Here is a 13,581-nt window from a genome sequence, read left to right as displayed (position 1 = left end):
AACCTGTTATAGATTGACTAAAACTTTTTAGCAATGTTCAAATATCAGTTCATAGGATTTAATATTCTCAATAGAAAAAGAACTCTATAGATGTAAAATAAAATCCGGAGACTCTTATTTTCAGGCCAGCAGCCCATAAAAGCATGATAAACTTCAAAATAATAGATTTAAAAACCCATTAGAGACAAAACCCCAAATGAACTGAAATCCAGGAAGTGAAGAGCCCATTATAGGAAAGGAAAGAACCACAATTCCTGTCATCTTTGGCAGACCTATTGGAAGAGGAGGAATATACCCTGGACCAGGAAAAGAGAAGCCAGTCAAAATTTGAATCAAATTTTAATGACCACATGTGGGCTGTTTGAAAGATTAGACTTTCTAGTCACAGAACAAGTGTCCACCTGTGACATTTTGTTTCTATAGGTCTTTAATGAGAACAAAATGAAGGAAACAAAAAAGGAAAGCTCAGTAAGTACAAAGCAGCTATCACTCTAAGTCAGGGAGGAGGACACAGGAGCTGAGACAGATCTCCAGAGACACTCAGAATCAGATATCAACATTGGGGCATTAGAGGGTAGCTGAGAAAAACCCTACTGGGGCACTTGAAGCTTTCCAAGAGTAGAGGGCTGCTGTCTAGGAAGACTCAGGTAGATAGCAGGGGCTGAAAGACTCAGAAGATAGGGAGCAAGAATTGGAAAGCAACAGTGATTTCTCTGCTATCCAAGAAGCAGGCAGCCAGATTGGATTACAAATTGGGAGTAGCCACAGCCAGATGGCTCAGTTTTGAAATCCAGGTAAATCTTTGGAATCATACAAATGTTCTGATCCAAGGCCCTGACAGGGGAAAAATCCTAACCCTTCTCAACATATTTGAAGTCTAAGGTGAAATGAATCAGTAAAATTTAAAAAACTCAGCTCCATTTTAGAGCAAATGGGCTTAGATTCACCACTATGGTAGCTAGATTGACAAAAAAAAGTCTTCTGGGACTTACTACTTCAGTCCCCGCTGGTCTTTAATAGAAATGTCTGGCATATAAAAAATAAATTACAACACATGAAAGGAAAGAAAGAAGGAAGGAAGGAAAGATGGATGGTTGTAACTCCAGGTCAAGAAAGATAAGAGTCAAGGCTAGGTGGCTTAGTCAGTTAAACATCTGCCTTCAGCTCAGGTCATGATCTCAGGGTCCTGGGATGGAGTCCCGTGTTGGGCTCTCTGCTCAGCAAGGAGTCTACTTCTTCTTCTTCCTCTGTCCTTCCACACCATTTGTGCTCTCTTTCCCTCTCTCAAATACAAAAATTAAAAAAAGAAGGTAATAGTCAATGAAAGCAGACTACAAGATAGCCCAAACAGAATTATCTAATAGGGATATTTAAATTAATTATGATAAAAATGGTAAAGAATCTGGAAGGAAAATTGTAACAATTTTATAAAGAGAAACCTTAGCAGAGACTTAGTCCAGTGGAAATTTCCAATAGCCAAATAGAGAAGCTAGAAATAAAAATATATATATATATTATTTTAGAAATGGAATATTAAATGTCTTTAACAGCATACTGAACACAGCAAATGAAAAATCAATGGAATAGAAGAAAGGTCAATAGAAACTATACAAATTGAAACATGAAGAAGGAATAAAAAATGGAAAGGGACAAAACATTCAAGATACATGAGGCAATAAGAAACAGTCTAACATATGTATTGCTGGAGTCTACAGGGACAAAGAAATCTCAGAGGTGATGTGAGAGGTGTTTCAAAACTTGATAAAAGATATTCACCCACAGTCCAAGAAATTCAGCAAATCCCAGGCAGAACAAATACAGGCAATTACAACAAAAACACCTAAGCATTTTATGGCCACACTGCTAAAAACCATAAATAAAGAAGAAATTTCAAAAGTAGTAAAAACAAAACAAAAGCAAAACAAAAACAAACAAACAAAAAACAAAAACAAAACCCAACCTATTACATACTTGGAAAAATTAACGGAAATGATAATGAAATTTCCTCATAAATAATGAAGACCAGATGTCAAATGGGCACCTTTAGAACACTAAAAGAAAAATCTGTCAATCTAAATTTTGTACTGGACAAAAATATTCAAAAATGAAGGAAATATAATGGCATTCTCAGAGAGACAAGAGCTAAGAGCTCTGTGTAAGATTGATGTTAAAAACTTCTTTAGGGATCCCTGGGTGGCCCAGCAGTTTGGCGCCTGCCTTTGGCCCAGGGCGCGATCCTGGAGACCCGGGATCGAATCCCACATCGGGCTCCCGGTGCATGGAGCCTGCTTCTCCCTCTGCCTATGTCTCTGCCTCTCTTTCTCTCTCTGTGACTATCATAAATAAATAAAACTTAAAAAAAAAAAAAAAACTTCTTTAGACCAAACAACAGTGGATGACACCAGATATGATTCCAGATCTTGACCAAGGAATGAAGAGCATCACGCTAAGTAAATATCAGAGTAGGTCAGGGTATTTTTAGTACCTTTGAAAAGGTCTCTCTCTCTGTCTCTCTCTCTACTGCTCTCTCTCCTTCTGTGTATATGTGTAATTATATTTCTTTAATAAAATATTGACTATTTAAAGCAAAAATAGTAAGAAGGTAGTGGGGGGTTTATAGCATATGTAGCAGTAAAATATAAGACAAAAGACGCACAAAGGCAGGGAATGGATAATTCAAATTGCACTATTTTAAGGCTCTTACCCTCTTTGTGAACAGTATAATATGATATCAGATGTCTTTGTAAATCATCTGAGATGGTTAGTAAGCTGGATGTTTTTCAGGAGTGCTCTTTGCATCCATACCTGTGGGAGGAAAGGGATGAAACAGGTCTGGGGAGAGGGAGAAGATCCTAAAAGCCGCCATTTACTTTATGCATGTTTTAGAGCTGGCATAGCTCTCAGATTTGTTCTGAATTGGGATGAGGGAACAGGCATTTCCACCCCTGAGATGAGTAGTCGTTAGATGTTTACTGCCCCTCCAAGCAAACATGAGCTTTGAAGAGGCAGTTTTACTCAAATGAGGCCATCCTGAAGATAATTGACAGTGAAAGCATCTTACGGTTGTACTTCCAACAGCTGGGGTGAGCCTATCCTGAAGCTGGTAGTGCAACACAACATCCGCTAAGACATATGTGTGTATTTGTACAGGCTTGGAGAACTTGCTGGAGGTATATACACCTGGGTCTTCATATTGTTATTTCAGGAGGTTGGAATTGGGAGTATGAGGGTGGAAATATTAAGTTTACCTTTATATATTTTCCATTTTTAAATCTTTTACAAGGCTTACTTTTAACAATATTAACATTTGTAAAGACTTGCAAAATAATTTTGCAATTTTTTGCATTTGATGCTGATTATATTTTTTTAAAGACAATGGTCGTCATTATACCAATCAGAATTTAAAGGAAAAGAAGGCAATTTCCTCAGCAAGTTTATTGAATCTGAAAGATTTTCTTATCTATATTCAGTACATCAGATTTTCTTCTCATTTTTAAAGCTGCGAGTGGGTGAAAATACTATTCTTGCTACCTTAGTTGCCAACCAATGATACATTTCTTTGAGGAGAAAACCAATTAGTAGTTATTCTTATTCTGTGGTTGGATGGATGTAAGAGTACTTTCATATAGAAAAAAAAAAAAGTGCACTATTAGCCAATAATAGATTTCTCCTTTTACTTAAGGTAGTTCCTGATCATAATCTCTCTCCTTACTTGAGTTTGATTTCTAGCTTTGTGCATTTCACTTCTTTTAAACCAGTAATATTGAATCAGAGGATTGTAAAGGTTTAGGGAGAAAACTAGAAAACTAGCCCAAGAAGGACAACTGGAATAGGTGCCGCTGAAGAGATAGCATGATTTTCTCTATCAAAGGTATGTTACTGTTCTTCTGTTTTCTTCAATTTAAAAAGAGTTATGATGGGCAAATGTAGAAACAACTTGGTTCTAGAGCCAATACTTATTATTTTGAGGGGAGGTTTGATAAGATAATAAATATGATGGTTGTGAATAGATTTTTGAGCAAAAATCACGTACAGCTATTTCTTCAACACAAGGAATATATGAAAATTGTTTGTATGTTGGTAAGGCAACTTGTGTTCTTACTAAGTATTTCCAAGCATTTATTAGCCACAATTTCTCTCACTTAAGAGGCAGATGTCCTTATTCAAAGCGTATGAATGTAGGCTATTTTTTAAAACATATATTTTCTGCAAAGTAGCTATTCAAAGTGCAGCTAGTATCATATCAGTATATTTTGAAATATTTTAACTTTTAAAAGGTAATAGAATCTCTGTTTTTTCTGTGGCAAATTAACACCAGCATATACTACTTCAAATGCAGTATTGATTATATCACTTTATAAAATCTCCTCCTTGAGGTTTAAGTTACTGGTTTTAGTATCTTCTTGGTCTGATAATTGCATTTCCATTTGTTTTGGGAAACCATGCCTGGATTAATTGAGACAGTATAAAGTTGGTAGTAAACAATAATAGGAAATATTTGTCTGTTCAATTGATGTTATTGCCTTTAACCATTTTGAATTATTAAACCATCCAAATCAATATTGCTCACTTATTTTTGATAATGAGTTCAATGACGTGAAAGTAAACAGTTTAAGGAAATGACTTTCTTTTGGAAGTCCAGCACATGTAGCTATGTATGCAGAGTGCAGAGTGAACTGCAGCAGCTTTTGGCAGTTTTAAAATTATTGTTAATTAAGTTTTCTGCTCAAATTTCTGCAAGCTCAACTGCAGTTGATGAGTTATCATGCTATAGCCAATAAATCCTGAAGTAATTTCATAAACATAGTTATTTAACCTAAATTGGATTCTCCATCAATTGAGACAAATCAATTTTTAAATGCTGTATTATTGTGCTTTAATAATACTGTTTTATGCTTATATTGGTTTACACTTAAAGAAGTTAACATTTATGTATTCTAGTATTTCTTCAAAGTACTAAAATAGGAATATTATTAATAGTAATATGTATGGGACGTATACTTAAAATATCTTTATTTACCAAAATTGATATGTAACAAAGATGGACTGTGGTTTTGATGCAAAGAAAAGTGAACTATGAATCAGGAGCTTTCAGCTGTAGTTTCAACTCTACCACCTATAATTAGCATAAAATCCAACAAGTCATGTAATTTACTGAGGCTCAGTGTATGCCTTGGCAAATGGAAATAATATATCCAATTCTTGTAAAGATACAGGGTTAATATATCAGAAGAGCCTTATAAAATATAAAGGAGTTTACAGACACTGAAGATTATTCTTATTGTCTATTATTTTTTCTTTTTTATTAATTCAGATTTGATAAATTCACACTCTCTATTTCTTACAGCTATATTTCATATGACTATAATGGCTCCAAAGTTTCTTCCAAGGTTACCATGGATTGTATTTTTTTTTCTTAAGTTAATGTTTAATATGGCTTGTTTTAGGGGTTTCTATAAAATAGATGTAGAAAATAATCGACTAGAGAGTAAAATATGCAAAGAAGATTGCAGGTTAAATAAAACTCTGGGTTAAAAGTAGAATATTTGATTCTGAAAGAATTTCAGGAGTGATGACTTATTTCTTGTTAGTGTAATCAACATGTATAGAAACCTTTGGTTATTTATGTGGGATATGTGCTTAAAATACATTCTACAACTGGATAAAGAAAGTAAAATGCTACTGAAACCCTAATCTACTATTTTCTGGGGAAAAATGGGGATGGGAGAGAGATTAATGTATTTAGTTTATGGATAGCTATTTATTGTGCTAAGTCAGACTAAATAATTAATTAATTCATTTATTAATGCAGCCCTGTATTGACTATATGCTACGTGTTCATTGCTAGTGTTGACACTGTAAGGATATGATAGAGTGCTTCTGTGCCCGGACACTCCCAGCACAGTGGGAGAAGCCAACATCGAAGAGACCATGGCGACAATGTGTTGTGCACCATAATAGGCACATGTCTAAAATGTCAGAGACACATCAAGGAAAGGTATAACTGCAAATGTTGGGAACCCTTCCCAGAGGATAGATATTTGGATCTAGTATTAGCCAGTTGGTTTTACATAAAGCCTTCTATTTTTCCTCTGTTCTCACATTTTTTTTTCTACTGAGATTTCAGTACTGTATTTCTCTAAATCCTTATTACTAATTCTCAGTGCTCTGCTTACATCATCTCTTAGAATTTTAGGTTACATGATGATCCCCTACTTTCACAGTATCTATTTACAGAGCACGAAGTAGATGCATCAGCCTCAGAACTGTTCTTGGAAGATGGAAGGCATTCTGACTTTAGTCCAGGGCATTACTTTTCCCTACACATCTATTTTTTACCTTATGTTCTTAATTCAGTCCAGATTTGAAAGCATATGAAGTCATACATATATGTAATTTATGTTTTTATTTTATGTATTTATTATTTGTATCCACCCTCAAATCTATTTTTGGTGACCATAAGTTGATGAAGGATTTTCAGAGAGAGAGAAGGAAGGACAGTGAAGGAGGCGGGAGAGAGAGGAGAGATGGAGAGGGAGAGTGAAGGCATGGGGAGGGAGGTGGAAGGGGAAGAGAGGGAGAGAGGGAGGGATAGAGAGAGACAGAGAGAGATGTTTACATTATTCACTACAGGTAACAAAGCAATTCACTGGATGTGTAATACTGGAAAAAAATTCTGTACTTGCATGGGAAAACATAATTTGTCTTGTTGGATTGTAAAGGTTGCTCATGAACAGAATTATTTCAATCCATGAAGTCTCAAATGCATATTCTGAACCAAATTATAATAACATTTCTAAGGTTTCAGAGAAACATTAAATTAAGTATAAAATTTTGGTGCTGGTGAAAACTTTACCAATAGCTTAAGATATATATATATATCTTATATATATGTATATATATATAATAAGTTCTTTTGTATCCCAATGCTGTTTTTCCTCAGAGGTTGTCTACCTTTTTGTCCTGATATTCCCACTGATTTTTGAGGTCAATGTAAGCAGATTCCTTTTGTGCACTGATTCTTCATTTCATAGCAGTTTTTTTGGCCATTTAATAATGCTATAGTTGAAAGAAAAATATTGTCAACTTTTCATTAATTTCACGTATCTCACAGACCCCCAATAAGGAGTTCTTGATGCCCAGCTGGGAAGTGACTCAGTTACCCCTTTATCACCCCCTACTCAATGCAGGTTTCCAGGCTTCATTTTACTTCTTTTGCTTACCTTCCAGCAGCTAATATCCTACCTTAGGATTACAACTTTAGGTCACAGAAACATTAATATTAGTCATTATGATTTTTTTGGCTTGTTTTATTCTCTTGGAGGTGGTAATTTATAGTGGGTCAAACAATGGACTTGGATTCAAAGCCAGTTTTTTCTCTAGATCAAAATAATAACTCCTAGGTCCCCCTATTGTGAGTTTTCTTTTGAAATCATCATTGCTATCCAATCCATGTTCACTGGTGATAATTGTAAATTTATTGTTTTGAAAGAAATTTTGGTTCTTCTGCTATTTGTAAATGAGTACCAAATTTCACTAGGGGCTTTTAGACAATACCAGTTTTATTTTGTGTTGATTATTTCCTACCAAGACTAATTACTCCTGACATCAATTTTTCTTCTTTCCATGTCATTTGCTAAGACTCATTTTTTTTCTCTATAACATAGTATCCTAGGTAACGATTTAACCAACTTGTTATGTTTTGTGTTGGAAAGGATAGGCCAATAATATCCATTATATACTGTGTAACTTGAATTTATATTTATATTTCACTATTATGTGAACAAACTGTGAAACATTCCTCTCAGGTATTGTAAATCATTCTATCATCCATGTTCTTGATTTAATTCTTCTGTATATTTTTGGTCACTTACTAAGTTAATAGTTAAAATTGGAGATTATTTTCTCTGTGTTAGACCTCATGTTGTTTTTTCATGCATTATATCATTTAATTCTCATAGTTAAATAATAATCCTGTAGCAATAATAAACCTGTAAGGGTTTCCAATTTGTAAAGAAGAAACTGAGGCAGAATGAGGTTAACAATTTGCCCATGTCATAGGCTGGTAGGTTGTGGACTTAGAGTTGGCACTGAGGCAGTATGACTCTGGGATTGGTCTATTCACTCTTCCCTCTATCACCACAGTAGTAGGAGAAAAGACCTTGTGCAAATGGAAGAATCAAGGGTACCTGGGTGATGCAGTCAGTTAAGCCTCCGACACTTGTTTTCTGCTCAGGTTGTGATCTCATGGTCATGATATCATGGTTGTAAGATTGAGCTCCATGTCAGGCCCTGCATTCCATGTGGAGTGTGCATGAGATTCTCTCTCTCTCTCTCTCTCTCTCTTTAAAATAAATAAATAAATCTTTAAAAACCCCCACAAAAACAAATGGAAGAATCAAAGAGGTGTGTTTTAGTGTATATATAAGTAAAATAGTAAATAAATAAATAAATAAATAAATAAATAAATAAATAAAATAGTTACATATTATACATGCTGTTTTATAGTCTGTTTTTATTCTCTACCTAGAAATATATCTAAACATTTTTTTCTACAGTAAATAGTCCTCTCAAACATGGTATAATAACGGAGTCACAAATATCATAGTATTAATAAACTATAATTTACTTCACTATTCTCTACTTCTGAAAATTTATGTTGCTTTTAATTTTTGACATTATAGAATAGAAAGATTAATACATATCGATGCACAGATGGAATAGCATAAACAGGATGCCCTATAAACAACAGAAATTTATCTCTCACAGTTTGGAAGGCTGGGAGTCCAAGATCAGGGTGTCAGCATGGGCAGGTTCTAGTGAGAGCCGTCTTCCATATGCAGACTGCCAAGTTACTGCATCCTCACATGGAGAGCTTTTGAGTTAATCTAAAGAAAAATTCTCCTGGATGGGTCTCCGATGTAATCCAGTGAAAGCTCTTAAAAAGAGAATCGTAGGCTCTCTCTGTGCAGAGAGATGTTCTCCTGTTGACCTTGATTAAGGAAACCACTGTGACTCATGCTGCAAGAAAATGATTTTGCCAACATTATCTGAATGGCATCAGGCAGATTCTTCCCGTCTTAAGCCTCCAGGTTGGTGAATAGTGCAGTGAACATCTTAATGGCAGTCTTTAGGACCCTGAGCAGAGGACCCACCTAAGCCATGAGAGCAGAGGACCCACTTAAGCCATGACCGGATTCCTGACCCATGGAAACCACAGTAGATTGTGTATTGTTTTAAGTAATTAAGTTTGTGGAGTCAATGGTGTCAGTCCCAGTCAGACTCTGAGAGTATGAATCTTGGTCTGAGTAGGAGAAGACCAGTGTCCCGGCTCAACAGTCAGAAAGTAAATGAATTCTTCCTTTCTCAATGATTTAGATAATATCCACCCCACCCACTTTGGGAAGGATAATCTGCTTTATTCAGTCTACTTATCCAAATACTAATCTTAACCTGAAACATCCTTGAGACATACCTATAAATAATGTTTAGCCGAATATCTGGATCCCCCATTATGGTCAACTTAACATATAAAATTAACTGTCACAGGACATATCCAAAAATGGAGCAAGACAGGAGCCCAAAGGCAAAATATTCTGTGAAAGAGGGCAAGAAATCAAAGAGAGAAAAACTCAGTGATGATAAAGGGATGTCCAGTAGGGATTTCTTTCAAAAGATATGCTTTAGAATCTGCATTGTAAATTCTCACTGTGAAATTTCTAGGTCAGTTTACATTGTGCACTTCTTGTTTAAGAATAATTGTAATCTTTAGACTAAGTTTCAGAGGTATAGAAGTTTTGTTCAGGTCTGGGATGGCATTCCTCTCAGAGACAACTGATTAACTGGATTAACAGTACAATATATTAACAATTTTCATAGCTCTGTGAGGTAGATTCTTGTTCTGCATCTCCTTGGCTAAGTTGGAGTTCATGTTGCTGAATTACTTCTTATCAAGTTTTTGTTAGAGTAGGCTAAAGGAGGAACTTATGCGAGACTTGGAGGATGGAAGTGAAGGAAACAGGTCATTACTCACAGATAATTGTGGTAGTCAGAGACAGAAGTGCCCACTGGGTTCCAGCTTCCTATTTTTTTGCCTTGTATTGAACTTGCTTTCTGGCCAACAGCAGCAGCAGATCCAGATCAGACTCTTGACTTTGGGCAAATGGATAAACAGAGGCCATGGGTTCTCATGGACCTCTCCAGAAATTGACTCCTCCTAGCTTTATTTTGGTGGTTAAACAGGCTTGGACTCTTGAATTTTCCAGAAAACTCTGACTTGTACACAGTGCCAGTGAATAAGACTAATTAGTGACTTTCTCTGATGCTCCAACTCCTTTTCCCAGATGTCCAGCCTGTCCAAACTGCAGCCCCAAGATTATGTAAGGTATTTATTCCAATAAGGTTCATAGGAGCTCTGTTTTCTTGATTGTACACTGAGTGATAGATTTATTTATTTATTTAATTATTTTAAAAATTTTATTTATTTATTCATGAGAGACACAGAGAGAGAGAGAGGCTGAGGGAGAAGCAGGCTCACAGGCTGCTCACAGGCTGAGGGAGAAGCAGGCTCCATGCAGGGAGCCCGATGCGGGACTCAATCCTGGGAGTCCAGGATCATGCCCTGGGCCGAAGGCAGACGCCTAAACCGCTGAGCCACCCAGCATCCCTAGATTTATTTATTTATTCATTCATTCATTTACTAATACTGAGACTCAACAAGATTGGTTGATTTGCTCCAAGTTTTACAACCTGTAAGTAGTAGAAATGAGATTTAACCTAAGTTGATCTGACTATAAATCAGGGATCCTGAACTCAAATGTCCTAAGAGGAAAATCAGGTAAGGTAAGAGAATGGCACAAGTTAGAGTAGGAAACATTTCTCAGAAAGGAACAACTGAGGTCTTCTAGTGCATAGTTCTGTAAAGCATGTACACGAATTACATTGGGAACCAAGGCTTAAATAATCAATCTAAAACACTTGCTTTCAGTTTAGGTCAATGAATTCAGGGTTTCCTCAATAATAATAATAATTTAAAAAGTAGGTGAATATAAGCTACACTTAAGTTACTGGAAGACTTCTAGAGACAGTTTTTGCACTAAGGGAGACTGCTCAAAAATTAAAGCTAAACCTTCATTTTTTGTTGATTGATCATCCTGGTGTGTATAGATCTGGACCTATGTTCAGTTCTAGATAATTGTTAGTTACTATGTAGAATTTCTAGCTTAGTGTGGTCGGATTTTCTGATATTTCAAAAAGTTACCACCAGTGATTTTTCAGAAAAAAAATTTCCAAATTGAATATTTCTTTAAAAAAATAAACTAGTATGGTTATAGAGATATAAATGACCTAGCACTGTAGGTCATTTATAATAGGGGACATTCTACACATTCCTATCACTCTTAATGCTATTAAGCATTTAGTATATCCTTGTGTAGAGCATTTTTAAGTCTGGAGAAATGTGTTAGCTAAATCAAATATTTTTTGATGGAATATTCTGTATAAGAAAGTTAAAGACATACACTTGCTGAATTATCTGTACTGGTGTTTTCTAGATGTTATTTAGATAACTCACAGGGCTAGGAATGAAGAAATGGGACCTGAGTTGTCCACATCATCCAAACCATTATCCATTGTCATTAGCATACTAGTGTGCCTTAATTTATTCCCACTATTAGTCCCAAGTATACATTACTCATGGTTCATTATGGTATTTGTTTCTTCTTATAATAACCCATTGAAAAATTATAGCATTTAATCAATTAGTGTCATAACTCCTACTCAAATAATCGTCAATGCATCATGAAAACCTGCATGATGGAAGTATCATTTTTTATTCTACTTTTAGTAAGATAATTAACATTAACTAATGATGATTAAAGTTGTAAATATTTTTTTTTTAAATAGCATCAATAAAGATATAGACTTGCTTTAGGAATATTTTTCATAAAATGTTTTCTTTAAAAGTGTTAATATGAAAATGAAAGCAACCAATTGCTCCTCATTTCTCATCAATTTCTCTTTATGCTTACTGTGCTAAAAGTTAAAAATTTCCACTCCTCTATATTATGTGAATGACCAATATGAAGTCTATGTTATAGTCAACATTGCAGCTGTCTTTATCCCTCAGGGAATATTTGAGTGGAATAGATGAATATAGTTGGAAGTGATTTGTAAATAATTTTCAGGGCAGATAGTATTGTTTTCTGTATATGTTTTTATATCATAAGATAAAAAATCAACTGCTCAAATTTTTTGTTTGATTCCAAAATTAACTTTTAATTTTGAACTTTTATCATCAAAATTTTAAATTCACATTTTGGGTTTTAGCTCTGATATGTAAAGGGCTTGGAAATTGTCACTCCTGTCTTTACCAAAACCAAAAATGGAACAAACAAAATTAATGATTTTTCTTGGACCCATGAGAGGACTGAGTTTTCAGAGCAAATCATCACCTTGAAATCTGGGGAAATAGGCAAATACAGAGTCTCATCTGAGATCAACTTATCCGGAGCAGAAGACACTGGAGCCAGAAATTGATAGGAACACTAAAAGAATAATTTTGATTAATTGCTAGAGGGTAACTGGGGATTAGCACACAATGGTAGACTTCTGGGAGTCACAGTTATGGAGAACCCACACACTTTTGGAGTTTTACTTCCAAGAACCTTACCAGGTTCCCTTAGTGATGATCTGGGAAAGATCCCTTAGTGTTTCTGGCAGGGGAAGAGAAAAGGTAATGTGGAAAACACCTAAGGCTTTTTCCATAATAAAGGCTTACTTCTGAAGAAGAAAGACTTTACCTTGTTGATGGAAAAACAACCTCCTACCTAAAATTCTATACCTAATGACATTATCCTTCAAAAGTGAGGGAGAAATAAGACTCAGACAAACAAAAACTAAGGTAATTTATTACCAGCACATCTGCTTTGCAAGAAATATTAAAATATGTTCTTTGGGCAGAAGGAAATGATATAAGTCAGGAATATGAATTTATATGAAGAAAAGAAGAGCACCAGAGATGAAATAAGGTAGGGTAAAATAATTTATTATTCCTATTCTTAATTGATCTAAAAGAAAATTGTTTTTTTTTTAATTTTTTTTTAAGAAAACTGTTCTAAAGCAATAATAGTAGGGTGCCTGGGTGCCCCAGTCAGTTAAGTGTCTGCCTTCAGCTAGGGTCATGATCCTGGAGTCCCAGGAAGGTAGACCTGCATCAGACTCCCTGCTTCTCAGGGAGTCTACTTCTCCCTTTTCCCCTCACCCTGCTTATGCTCTCTCTTGCTCTCTCTCTCTCTCTCTATCTCAAATAAATAAAATCTTAAAAAAAAAAAGCAATAACAGCAGCAATGTATTAAGTGAGTATAGCATGTGGATAAGTAAAATGAATGACAGCCATAGGGGGCAAGAGGGAGGAATTGAGTTTATTCTGCTATAAGGAACTAAAACCAAGTGAAATAGTGTTATCTGAAGATGGACTTAGATAAGTTACAAACATATACTGTAAACTCTAGAACAACTACTAAAAGTTTTTTTTTAAAGTAAATATAATTGATCCACTAAAAGAGGAGATAAAGTGGAATC

At 35.1% G+C, this 13,581-nt stretch overlaps 1 long non-coding RNA gene across 1 annotated transcript; it reads right to left on the bottom strand.

Moving 5' to 3' along the window:
- Positions 1–323: 323 nt before the first annotated feature.
- On the bottom strand, positions 324–8,979 carry LOC118351528 (uncharacterized). The gene is made up of 4 exons (XR_004807091.2): positions 8,768–8,979; positions 8,190–8,342; positions 2,705–2,805; positions 324–1,283 (listed from the first exon to the last, which is right to left on the bottom strand). It is a non-coding gene; the product is annotated as an uncharacterized LOC118351528 (long non-coding RNA).
- Between the last annotated feature and the right edge of the window lie 4,602 nt (positions 8,980–13,581).

The sequence above is a fragment of the Canis lupus genome, chromosome 19 (assembly GCF_003254725.2).
Source record: "Canis lupus dingo isolate Sandy chromosome 19, ASM325472v2, whole genome shotgun sequence".
NCBI classification, from domain to species: domain Eukaryota; kingdom Metazoa; phylum Chordata; class Mammalia; order Carnivora; family Canidae; genus Canis; species Canis lupus.
Note: the sequence above shows the minus strand (reverse complement) of the source record. Positions and strands in the feature narration are given on the sequence as shown.